This window comes from Gambusia affinis, linkage group LG03 (genome assembly GCF_019740435.1).
Source record: "Gambusia affinis linkage group LG03, SWU_Gaff_1.0, whole genome shotgun sequence".
NCBI classification, from domain to species: domain Eukaryota; kingdom Metazoa; phylum Chordata; class Actinopteri; order Cyprinodontiformes; family Poeciliidae; genus Gambusia; species Gambusia affinis.
Genome location: NC_057870.1, coordinates 24,006,888 through 24,019,988, shown reverse-complemented (window position 1 = coordinate 24,019,988; position 13,101 = coordinate 24,006,888). Strand labels below are relative to the sequence as shown.

Here is a 13,101-nt window from a genome sequence, read left to right as displayed (position 1 = left end):
GTATCCAAATGCTGCTACAGCAATATGGTTTCTGAGGTGAACTCAATGTGACAAGCGGTCTGCTGCCGTTATAATTAGGGGTCTGTTCTAACTAACTAACTATTCTAAGATATTAAACCACCTGGTCTTGTTGGGAAGCCACTACAATTTACAGAGCATGAAGAGAGTATTTTAGTTTCTATAAATGTCATTTGAAATATAAACAGCTCACAGCATTTATTACAATGCAATGTTGCTATCTATTAAAGTTACAGGAATTACTGGAAGTTGCAAGCAGTAAATGTCTGATGACACAGTGCTGCCTTTTACAGTCATTCGATCCCTGTTTCTTCAAAATGGAATAAGGAGTATAGCTTCCTTAACATAGTGTTGGTTATCTGCAGCTATAGTCCCTCCTACATTGTTGAGCCTTTGCTTAGATTTGTCCATTGAGAGCCTGAAAGTTTAATTTTCCAAACACAGGAGCCTTGTTTGGTGGAAAAATAGGGCATCATTGTAAATGTTTTTAGAGCCTATAATGTTCTGAATCACTTAACATTAAGAATGGCCAGTTCAATAATTAATGCCATATACTGTCAAAACTAGATATTTCCATATATATGAAAAGTAGGACCAGAATTTTAATGCATCAATTTTCATAATTTCATAAATTTTTTATAAATTTTAACATAATTAAATGCATGTTTTGTTTTGTTTTTATTAAATACTAACGTTTCAGTCAGATCCTTTGTATTTGTGTGTTTTTGGTGTGCTTACAAATCTGAAAGATAATCGACATCTGCAAACAACAAACAAAACTGCTTGCCCCCCTGGGGGTTAATTTTTGCTTAAAAAATTATCTGAAGGGATGTTGGAAGAGGCAATTGATGTGATCAACTTGGGCTCACAGGACTCAGCTTATTAATTAAGCTTTTCAAGCCTAATACCTAAGGTCAGTACCCATATTTCTAATGTCAACATCTCCAATATCTGGTCAAAAAATTCACATGAATGATCAGGGGTTCCTGAAACACATGAAAGCTGAATGATATAATCTTGAGTTAAGACTTGGAAAGAACTCGATCCTTAAAATGGATAATAACAATAAAAATATCAACAAATACTTTACTAAGTGGTTTCAGGACAATACATTTACTGTCTTGGAGTGGCCATCACAGAGCCCTAATCTAAATGACCTGGGTAATCTTTGAGGAGAGCAGAAGAGTTTTGTGTGTGAACAAGGAAGTTTACAAACCATACTCGGTTACACTGAGGAATAGGCCAAAAATAGAAATATTTTGGTTATTACCAAGGGCCCAAAAATAGAAAGGTTTTACAGTCAAGATAAAGAAGTTGTGTCTTTTAAACTGTGTGTGTAAATATCTGCTTCCAGCTTTATCTGACTCAACGTAGTTTGTTACTGTACATCTTGAATTTGCTGACATTTTTCTAAATCACATTGATAGAGGCTGTGATTTGATCATAATTCCTTGACTGAGACAGTTGGAATTGGAATGGGATGTCCCAACAGTGTGCACAATTACATTTTATCTAATAAAATGTAATTGTGATCTTCACATTAGGCAGAACCAGAACTGTTTCTCTGATAACACAAGTCACGTTTTTAATACACTAGTCATTCAGTATTCTTTAAAGCAAAATAAAGACTAGGTTGTGTCGTCACAAGGTAAAAAAGTATTCAACATTACTTATATCTACAGTTAAGCACAAGGAGTTGTTTTAAATGAAATAAAAACATAATTAACAACCACAACCTAATGACCACAGGAGAAACTCTCAAGAGAAAACACTGCAAACGCTGAAATGAGCGTTGGCTCAGATCAGAAAATCATAATGAGGTGAGTCCTACCAGGTCAAACTAAATAAGCAAAAGCTATTTTCCACATCCTTGAGTTAAAAAAAACAGCTTTGAAACATTTCAGCCAACCTTTTGTGCCTTTCTATGTTAAAACGAAAGATCCTCATGGAAATACTTCAACAACACTTTTACTCATTTACAAACCCCCATAAAACAACCCCCTGTAAGACAGAAATGACTGATATGTTTTAAAATCAGAAAGCTATAATCCTTAAAACACACTGGTAGAAAAAGAATTAACCCTATGATGGTGTTTTTAAAAAGCCAGAGGAGTGTTTATGATTCTAGATTACATGGCTGGATTGTTGACAATGGTTCAGACAAAACATGGGTAATCTCTCTCTGTATTATTGGTGTGCCTGTTGTACTAATGTCAGAACATAGCTGAATGTAAACATTATAAAAACATCCTTGCCTAAGCAGCAGAGGGAACCATGGAGACCTTCACTAACATTTCATCCTAATCTCCCATAGTTTTTCATTTTGACATTACCCTGGGAAAACATTTGCTGCTCAAGAACAGCATCAGCTTATTCTGTGAACAGAGCACTTTCAGCAGTTTCCCAGGGGATCTTAGCAGGTGAGAAGCATTTTTATACCGAGTTTAAATATCAAGCTGTTTTCTAAAGAGAAGTTAACATTACACCCAGGAGAGGTCTAAAACACACCAATTATTCCACATACTATTGTTAAACTCAATGAATAGTCTAGATTTCTACTGGACTATTCATCATATTCCCCTGTCAGTTCAATTCTCAGTATAAACAAAGGAATGACTCCACCCGACCATAGAGGAAAAGTTTCAGACAAAACAATACATTTAGAAAATTATTTAAATAACAAGCGATGTATGAATAGCTGACAATGTTGTTTTTTCAGTTAAACCCAAAAAGGAGGCAGTGAAACAAATGTGATCACTTTGTTTCATCAATCTAATTGCTGATTGTTTAAAAGCAACAATTCTCCTTTAAAAATCCTTGTCCACTTCTGTCAACATTAGCATTCTTGCTTTTGCATCATAAAACAGAGCTGATGCCTTTCTACACTGTCTCCTCCTGTGGAGGAAATACTGAATCCTGATTGCAACCTGTGCCGAGTTTTCATAACATTGGAAGAAGTTGGATGCAAGTGCATCTGAACACACTGAGCATCAGACTGTTGGATAATCATGTCAAACTACTTCTTTACAAAAAAAAAGACAAAAAGAGACTGAATTTCAGCAGAAGACTTTTTTTTCTGAAAAAAAAAACTCACTCAATTATCAGTTGTGTGTAGCTGTGCCAACAATGACACATCTTGATACATTCAATGTGTACAGTTGCGCTTCCTCCATGGAGAATGAGCTTACTCACAATTCTGCCCAGGAACAAGAGAATGAATAAACAGTGGGATCACAACACTATCTGACCAATGGAGATACAAGTCGGTGATGATCTGTGTATTTTCCAGTATGATGGAGCACCATCTCATGAAGCAAAGCATGTAAAATTTGGAAAGCTTTAGACATGTGGTCAAAAAACTGCCTATGTGTTCCATTGAAAAGTGGCCAATTCTGAAAAAGTGGGAAAATATGCACAAAGTGTCAAATCCAAAGTCTGATCACCATGAACCCCGAAAGTTAAAGCATGTCAGAGAGAATTACAGTAATTAGAAAGAACAGACATCCCCTAATCTGACAAATATTAACTACATAATTTTGAATCGACAGCAAATACAAGCTTTTCAAAATCTGTATGTTTGGGTTTCTTTTTTTTTGCAAACCATTAAACATGCAAAGAAAATCTACCCCCATTAAAGTCACCAAACACATAATTTGTGTCACTGTATGAAAATAGCTCCGACAGTGATGTGTGTTTGGACAGCTGTGAAGCAGACCACCATTAGGCCTAAGATGTGCTGTTCTTGAGTATTTTCATATCCGTTTATCATAATAGCTTTATTTTGAATTGGTGGTCAACATTTTTGTTGGGTCACAATAATATTTCACAACAGAATGACATCTCAAGTTGGGTAACATGAACCGCTTAGTTTATCTTTCATTTGTCCAAGCGTTTTTTTGTGAGGAAATGATTTACATGAACTTTAAGTAGCAAAATAAAATCAATACATCAAAATAAAATATTGCTGGAAAACACACCTTGAAAAACATAACCGCATTTCACAAAATCTTAATTGTAGTAAGATCATGCAAGTTTTTCTTATATTGACGAACACGCAAAGTTATGTCAGGCTTGTTAGCTCAGTTGGTCGGAGCGTGGTACTCATAAAGCCAAGGTCATGGGTTCAATCCCCACACTGGCCAATTGAAACATAAAGTCTTTCAGTAGATAAACTCTTCAAAGTAGCAGGAGGCCAAATTAAACCATAATTCATGTTCATTTTGAAAAACTTTAGAATTTCACTGCTTTTGTAAAGATCATGTAAGTTTTTCTTACATTGATGATAACTGAGCATTATGTGTGGCTGGTTAGCACAACTGGTCAGAGTAGAGTACTTATAATACCAAGGTCATGGGTTCAATCCCCACACTGCCCAACTGAAATATAAAGTCTTCAGGAAATCAATTCTTCATAATAGCAGGAGGCTGTATATTAAACCATTACGCACATTGATTTTGAAAAACAATAGAATATGAGCTCTTTACTCAAATCTTCATTGTGGTAAGATCATGCAAGTTCTCTTAAATCCATGTAAACTCAACATTATGAGTTACCATGTATTTAAGAAAACCCTGCCCACCTGGGGTTAGCTCAGCTGGACAAAGTGTGGCGCTAATAACGCTGAGGTAAGTGGTTCAATCCCCATACTGGTCAATGGAAATCTAAAGACTTTCAGACAAACAACACTTCAAAATAAAAAGGATTGGAAAATAAAATCAATACTTCAAAATAAAAATAGTTGGAAAATAAAATCAACATTTCAAAATAAAAAGTGGTTCTGAAATAAAATCAACACTTCAAAATAAAAAATGGCTCTGAAAAATACTATCTAACAAATAATGGACCCATTATGGCAACAATGAGGAAAGCAAATGCTGTCAGTAAATAGCATCATTTCTTTTCTATTTCAATCAAAACAGAATGACTGAAATGTAATTGTCTGCTGAAACTAGTTAGATCCAATCACACAAGGTGGTGTTATGAATAAAAAGACAGAGACCACTGGTCACTGACAAATGCCCGCACCAACCAGGCCCACTCCTCTGAGGTGTCACATTTCCACCACTTGTTCTTGTTGCTAAAGGCAGACAGGAGAAGGAATGAATTGGCTAGAAATAGCATTGTCACATGAGCAAGTGCAGTGACCAGTCAGCCAGCTGCTCATCCTTACATGGAGTACTGTCCCGTCCATCTCACCGTAAAATACAAACAGGCCACAACATTATCAACACCACAGCCTTTGTCTCTTGTGTAGCTGAGAACATTCTTCAAAATGGTGGTAATTTGTAAGCATTGGACAAATTACTAACAGCACAAACAGAATGGTTTGCTATTTTAAGAGCAGATTTTCCATGCTATGCTTCATTGTGGCAAGATCCACAATGAAGCATAAATGTTCATTTATGCTTGGTGGCAACGCTTTGCCACCAAACATTTTCCTAAACCTCACTGACCTCAGGCATTAGAGGCAAGGTTTTGACTCACTAAACCTAAGAGCCTCCAAAAGCAGACCTATGAATGAACATGAGGAAGAAGAAAAGGAAAAGAATAATGACATCCATGGCATCTATTCTACCTTTAGGGACAAAACCACAATGCCTCACAGTTTAGCAGTAAGCCTCGTTATTAGCATAGTTAACACGAGGCCAGCGCCCAAACAAGAGACGCTCTGTGTGACAGTGCAGTGATACACAGAAGGCTACCAGTAAGACCACAAAAAAGCTCTCAGGGGCCGAGTGGAGTGCACAAATGGGGCCAGAAACACAGCTGATAGAGCCAATTCCACCTCTCATCCACTCACACATTTCATACTTTTTTTAAAAAATGTGCAGTTAAGTATTTTTAGAGTAATTGTGTGAGGTCTAGGTCAGTAATTGTGTAGAGTTGTACAATATATTTAATTGCAGTTTTCACAATAAAATTGTATTGCAAGTACAAAGGACCCACGGATATTTTTCAGGCACCGCCTTTGTGGAATTTTATTGATATATTTGCCAAAGTGGCTGTTCCATTGACATTTTATTCCTTCCTACTTTTATTTATGCCTGCAAGCAAACCATTTTGGACCTAGGTACTGTTTAATTCTTTGTGGACAAGTAATTCCATGAGGTATGGAGAGAATCAATCAAATCTAATGAAAATACAAATAGCATACCGTAATACTACAAAGATTTGAAAAGACAAAGGGAAAAAAACCTGTGCATTTTCAAAGCAAGAACCAGTAAAATGCCATGAAAGTATCAATTACGTTATTGATATAAAGTATGATGCATTTCTGTTCTTGTCAAAATTAAATAATGATCAGAAATTGAGAAAAATATTATATTTTGTGTCTTTGAAGCAACTACAAAAAAGAAAATCCCTTCAGTTATCCCTCATTAAAAAGCTAGACAAGGATCTTCTCGCTGCATTGAGAGCAGGCACTAACAGGCAGCAAATGGTCAAGAACATAATTTAATTACAAAATGAGTTCTCTCTGTAAATGCCAACATTTTTAGAAGAATGTTAAAGATACCACAATCAATCACTCAGGAAATGTCAGCAGCAAATCACGGGGTGATTGAGGTTTGTTTCTATGACAGAGAATGCAAGGCTATGTAAAAACAAAACCATGACAATTATTTCAGCTAGCAAACATTATCATTATGCTTGGAACTGAACAAGAGCTCACTAGAAGCATTTACATCCAAACAATATGAATTTGAAAAAATAATCAGAGTTTAGGGTGACATTTGCCCCAATTAAAATCTTAAATGATTTTTTTTCCCCTTCACTTTTTGTTACACTGACCCTTGAAACATGACTCACATGAGATAAGAGGCTTTCTGTTCCCTCATTACAGAACTAGCTGGTTGTTCAAACACACAAGGTGCATTTTTAATATCTTAATTTTTAACCAGCAATATTGGCATAATATTTGCACCACATGATCAATTATTCTAACCAGGCTTTTTTTTACAGCAAGGATTAGCATAATTAATACAAGCACAACAATACACACACCCAGCATGAAGATCCACACTCATCATGTGACACTGCCATAACAAAACAGGGCTCCGACATAACTGAGTCATTGTGCTCTCAGGGTGAGGTGGGCTGATCAGAGAGGCAGACTGTTCTCCGACTGTGACTCTCCTGATCCCAGTGCCAACTGCCCTGCCACCCACAGACACTGACACACCCACTGGCAGAAGGGCCAGCCTGCACGGAGCCACGCCATCATGGAAACCGAACCAAAGAGCATTTACAATGCTTCTGTTTTTTTCTCCTTACTCCTCTCCTTACCTCTCAGGGTCAAAATCTTTTATTGTTATACAATGTGACATTTATAGAGCTTATTTGCTCATTTAAAAATACATTCTGTTCCTACTAGTATACAATGCCAAAAAAAAGCTTGGGATATGTCAAGTTTCTCACATCTATGAACTGAAGTTTTTGCCAATTATGTCTCACAAAACAGTTATAGTTCATTTTTAGGGGTAGAAACAAGTTCTAAACGAGATTTAGATCTGGACTTAAATTTCATTGATGTCTCTCTTGTGTGTCTCCCTGTGATTAATTGGTGACCGGTCCAGAGTGACCACTGGAGAAAGGCTGAATGTTTAAAGCAGGACAGAAAAGTTAACATGTACTATACTTTTTTAACCTTAGCCATGGCATATCTTGAAAGAAACAAATAAATATCCTTTTAGAGAAACACATCCTGCATAGAGTAAGACTAGAAAGTAATGTAGTGTGACCTGCTCCTATTCCCCATATGAAGGACACCTGCTGCTGGCAAAAGCCTTACAGTGAATTTGACACTGATCTGAAATAAAGTGTTGACTCATTAATAGCCCACAGTTCTTAGAAAATAAGACTTCCTAATAACGTGTACTGAGAAAGAATACCCCCATGAAAATCAGTCTTCTTTCTCTTTAATATTCTGTTGAATATGAAAACAGAGCAATACCACATCTGTGCATGGAAACACCAACTTCTTTTGACACCCAAGTTAAAAAAACCCTGCATGACACAAGCTCCAGATACCCATGTTATCTTCACATAAAACATGCAGTTTTGTGTTTGTGATGAGGCTTTTGGTTTTATGGATAGCATTGGCTCCTTTGACCGGGTTGTGGCTGAACACTGTTACGCAGAACCAGCTATTTAGAGTGAATCACTCCTTCCTTTTTCTTTTCCAAAAGGATTATACTCACAAAAGGCAGGTCAAAGTACAGTCAAAGTATGCGTTTTCTGAACCTGCCTTAATTCCCCAAGATAATAGCCGAAGTTCTAGAGACTTTCAATGAAAAGCTGTACACCAACAGTCGTATTCATCTTTGAACATGGCTAAATCTGTCGGCCGAAACAGAAGGAAATCCTGATTCCTAAAAACCAAAGCATCCAACTGTCCACATGTGAGAGCTATATTTTGATTTTAAATCCATCCATGATTCATGTAAAAACCAGGCAAGCAAGCTTGGAGGAAGCAAAACATTTAAAGCCGTAAACAAGAATGTATGGAGACAGAAACCAGTTTCAGTTTCCTGTTTGTCCTTGCTTTGATTAAAAAAGGGTACAAATGGTAAGATTACATAAACATGGTCCAAAAATGGGCTGGCATGTTGTCAAACACTGTTGAGATGGTGGAAGGAGGGGCCAGCAACATGTTCCTACGAAACGTGTCAACAAAACTCCAGACAGTCCAGTCCTATGTTCATGCCAAGCATGTAAAAAGAAGGAAGTCATTAATTTAACTACCTTATCATATTGCAGGTCCATATCTGTCTTACAGCTTTTAAAACGAGCCAAGATACAGCAATCAGTATTTGGCTCTCCCAGGGGGGAGGCTTGGCTGTGTCAAACAACTGATGCTCATTATTTATAAGAAAAGCTTTTCATGAGGAATAAATAACTGAAAAAAAACATAAGGCCAAAGCAGAACCAAACCTTCTTCTTTCACATACTTTCTTATCACTGTAGTCTAATCAATAATTAACCCATGAAACCTCATTCTGGCTACTATCTGATCCACAGCATGCAAGTAGAAAATAACTCACGATATATTTAGCATACTTATCAGTGTTATAAAATATGGAGACAGCTTGTAAAACACATGATAGTAGCATCTAAACAAAGTACCGCCATATGATTTCTAAAGCTATTTTGTAGTTTTATAAATGTTTACTGTGCAACAAAAAGATGCAAAATGATCAGCAGGTGAAAATACTGTTATACTGAGGGATACATTTGATTTACTCCTCTCTATTTCAAAAGCTGATTAATTTTTTTTTCTTTTATTCCAATTTTAAGCATTTCAAGTCCATTTTGACCCGTTTTTAATGAATTGACTGTACAATAAAGTCAAATTTACAAGCTAAGCGTCTGCAATATTGGTCTTTTATACTCCACTAATAGAACAGTCCGTCACTGAAGAAGTTCTCCTGTTCTGGAACAGCTTAATGCATAGGGTGGGACCTGAACTGGGGTGAGAGGGCATCCCAGGACAGAGGTTGCCTTCCTGATGAGCTAATTTACTTGCTTCCTCCCAGTCGTTGATAAGCTGCTTCTCTAACAAACTACACTGAAACTAATGCCTTGGGCACCCAAATAAAAAAAGCTTTCCAAAAGATTCCAATCTTCTTAGCAGGGAAGGTCTGCTCTGACCCATCCTTTAAAGAGCATCATTGTTGTGGCTCCAATCCAGTTAATTTTTGAGGTGACACCCAGGAACTTATAATAGTTCAGTTTCTCAATGTCAGTTCAAACGTCAGTGTGGTGGGTTTGCACCTGCAGATAAGTGTTACAGGTCAATGAGGGAAATCTTGGGATTCCTTTTCAAGCCTATTCTGGGAGATCGCACCTCATTCAAGCCCGGATTGACCCTCAACCTAGAGGTACAAACAACGTTTTTCTGTTGAGAACCATGAGCTAAGACTTGGAACCACTCCAGTGGGCATTGTAAATTACATGCTGGAAGATAACAAAACCTACACTATTTGAAAAAAGCACAAATGAAACCCTAATGTTCCCAAACCTCAGACCCTTTCCTACGTGACTACACTTTAATGATCTTATGCAAGATCACCACAAACAGGATTGTTACAAGGGTCAGCCCAAGAAGAACCCAGCCCACACCCACAACAAGAACAACTTTTTACTGAGTGCAGACACACCTCCTGCTGTGCATAGGTACTAAACTCCAGGTTTTGAGAGCTAGTGTCTCCAACTTTTAGATATGCCTCTGCTGCAACACACCTGAATCAGATAATTAGGCCATCAGGACTCTGAAGAACTTGTCTACATAGGTAAAATTGATTGTTGTGTGTTGAACTAGCGCAGGGGTGGGCAATCCTGGTCCTCAAGCCTCCAGTCACACCACTGACAAAAAAACTCTTAATCAGGCATGGTTACAAGCCATTTGCAAATCTACAAAACCCATGTAAATTGGACAACTCCTCTGAGCCTCTCAGCAATTCCACAAAAGTATAGAGCTGGTCAACCATCACTTAAAGCACCTTGTCAGGTGGAACAGATTCCATGGCTTCAGAATTTTACCTTGTAGGAAATCATTAATTAAAAACGTTTGGAAAACATTTTTCCATACTCAAGATGTGTCTTTTTGAATCAAAAAGTTTCCAGACGGTGTAAAGAGTGTGTGTAAATCCGTAAATCAACTTCCAACTCAAACCTCGAAGTAACTGCGTAGCACCTTAAAGCTCATTATCCTCCTTTCTCACCAGTAAATAGAGCCACTTGTTGCCAATGCTGTCAAATGTCACTAGCCTTATGGTGGTATTGCTTCATTTGTTGGGTTTGGGGTATGCATCTGGAAGATTCCAAATGACAAACTTGCACAAATTGAACACACAAAAATGGACAGAACGCTGCATTCAATATGTGTCTGGGTATTTAACATCGAACACAAATTGGTGTTTTGAGTCAATGCAGCCAACAGGCACTGGTCATTTAGTTTTTGCAATTTTGTACCTGATGTTTTCAGTTGATGCACCTTTCTCTATACAACAGCATAATTGTGGTGTAGTAATTGTTTTTATAAGTTCATACAAACCAAGACAAGTGATCATTTAAAGTAACTTTTAATAGTGTGATTAAAGTCTAGTGCAGGCCGATACGGCTATGCAATTTCAGTATGTAACAGTTACTGACAGAAGGTTGCTCGGTTAGTTTGTTTTGATGAAACCAAAACAAAAAAGCATGACCCTAACATACTTTATTAGGGTCAACTGGCCAGTAGAGTAATTACAACCAATATAAATGGAATCAGGTTGTAATACATATACACACAATAATACATAACAAAATTATATGCAACCATTTTCTGACTTGGTTATAACTTATCTCCACAATTCACTAAAACAGTCAACTAAAATAAAATGTGGTACTTCCTCGAGTCTAGCGCACTAAAATGAGTTTAAACCATAGCAATGGCATCATAGATAATTTTAGCTGTTTTAAAACCAACAATTTCAATTATTTATTTTTTTTTTAAACTCAATATGCCTTGATACAGGTAACTAGCCCGTGCCTATTCTTCACACAACCCTGTACTGTGGGTGTGGATGAAAATGGCCAGAGAAATAATGAGAGGCAATAATGACAAACCTGTTATACTGCATAATGTCCTGTTTGTCTGTCTAGTCAGAGCTCCTGAAAACAATTCAAACTGATATTATTAAAACACTAAAGCAGTAACAGACCGGGTTTGAGAGATAGAAAGATCAAGGGAAAGCCTCCTCAAGCATTTCTGGCACTTAAACAATCTTCTCTTATGTCACTACTATTATTGGGCAATGGGGAGATATCGGCGTCACTTAGTGCGCATGCCCAGAACAAAGATTACTCCGAAAAGCCCAACAGAGGGAAATAAACTCGAGTGATAAACAACTAATTGACTTAAAAGGAAGTGAATGCATCTCTTGTATGCTTGTTTTCGTCTTTAGTTGGAATTTGCAGCTTCTCTTAATCGTTAAAATACAGCGGTCAGGCTATGAATTAAAGAAAATGAGTTGGTGCTATTGTCAGCTGTAGAGTCAACACACGTGCAACTCCATTGACTCAAATCTGGAAACATTTTTCACTAAAATTATATAGAGATGAAAGATTGACACTTATTTTATCTTAAACATGCAAAAATGGCGAGGAGTTTGAAAAAGCAACAGATAAATGTAATGTCACTGTGGTTATTGTGGCCAGCTAATTTAAATATTTGTGCATTTAAACGCTGTATTCACACTCAGCAGGCCCGTTTCCTTCCTAAAATATAGCCCACACAGATGCCATGTACACAAGAAGAGCCGCTAACCGCGACAGAAATCCCACCTAAAGGACAAATCCACATGGTCTGTGGGGTTCTCTAATGTTAAACAAAATGTACTTACCAACGAAATAGGACACCGCAAGCGGAGAAATGTCCCACCGTTCCCTATCTGCCTCCTACTTCTCCACGCCTGTCTGTCGTCTGCGTGTATTTTCCCAGAACAGCGTCTACATGGGCTGCGCCGAAAATGTCAAGATTCCAGCAGTGGCTGACGGTTCTGTCGCTCCAGTCCGATCCGGGTTGATTACCCCCTCGACTCGGCCAAATCATGCGACCATGGTGCCCTGAATGTCGCCTGCTGCTACTGCTCTCATCCGGGCGTTTGCGGGAGGAGGAGTGGGAAGAGCCGTCCGTCCGTTTCAGCGCTACTCTGGATGTCAGATTTGAGATGAAGGAGGGCGGGCAGGGGGAGCATATAGAGAGGCAGGAAGGGAGAGAGTCAATCTGGTCAATGCATGGTGACAGAATATAGTGGGATGAAATATTTTAATATCTGCAAGACATAGGTTTTAAAAAATGTTGAGAAGATCGAAATTTTCCCGGAATGCACATTTTATTTTAACCTGAAGACATACTAATCTCTAATAGATTTCTACTAACACTGTTGTAAATCAGTGATAGATCCATGTGAATACCTATTCACTGTGTTTTTTTGTTTGTTTGTTTTTTTTGCACTGTGAAGTCATTTTGTTCCATTGCACCCACGCGTGTAGTCTGGCTTATTTTTTATTTGAAACATTGAGGAATGTAAAGTTGGAGGG

The 13,101-nt window shown here is 37.7% G+C and overlaps 1 protein-coding gene across 2 annotated transcripts in view; it reads right to left on the bottom strand.

Annotated features, from left to right (window-relative positions):
- Window positions 1–12,716, bottom strand: part of slc20a2 (solute carrier family 20 member 2) — a 57,899-nt gene extending 45,183 nt beyond the window's left edge. For both annotated transcript variants that reach the window (XM_044111927.1, XM_044111926.1), the window contains exon 1: window positions 12,402–12,716. The gene's annotated coding sequence lies outside the window, so the exon portion shown is untranslated. The remainder of the gene's footprint in view (window positions 1–12,401) is intronic.
- Between the last annotated feature and the right edge of the window lie 385 nt (window positions 12,717–13,101).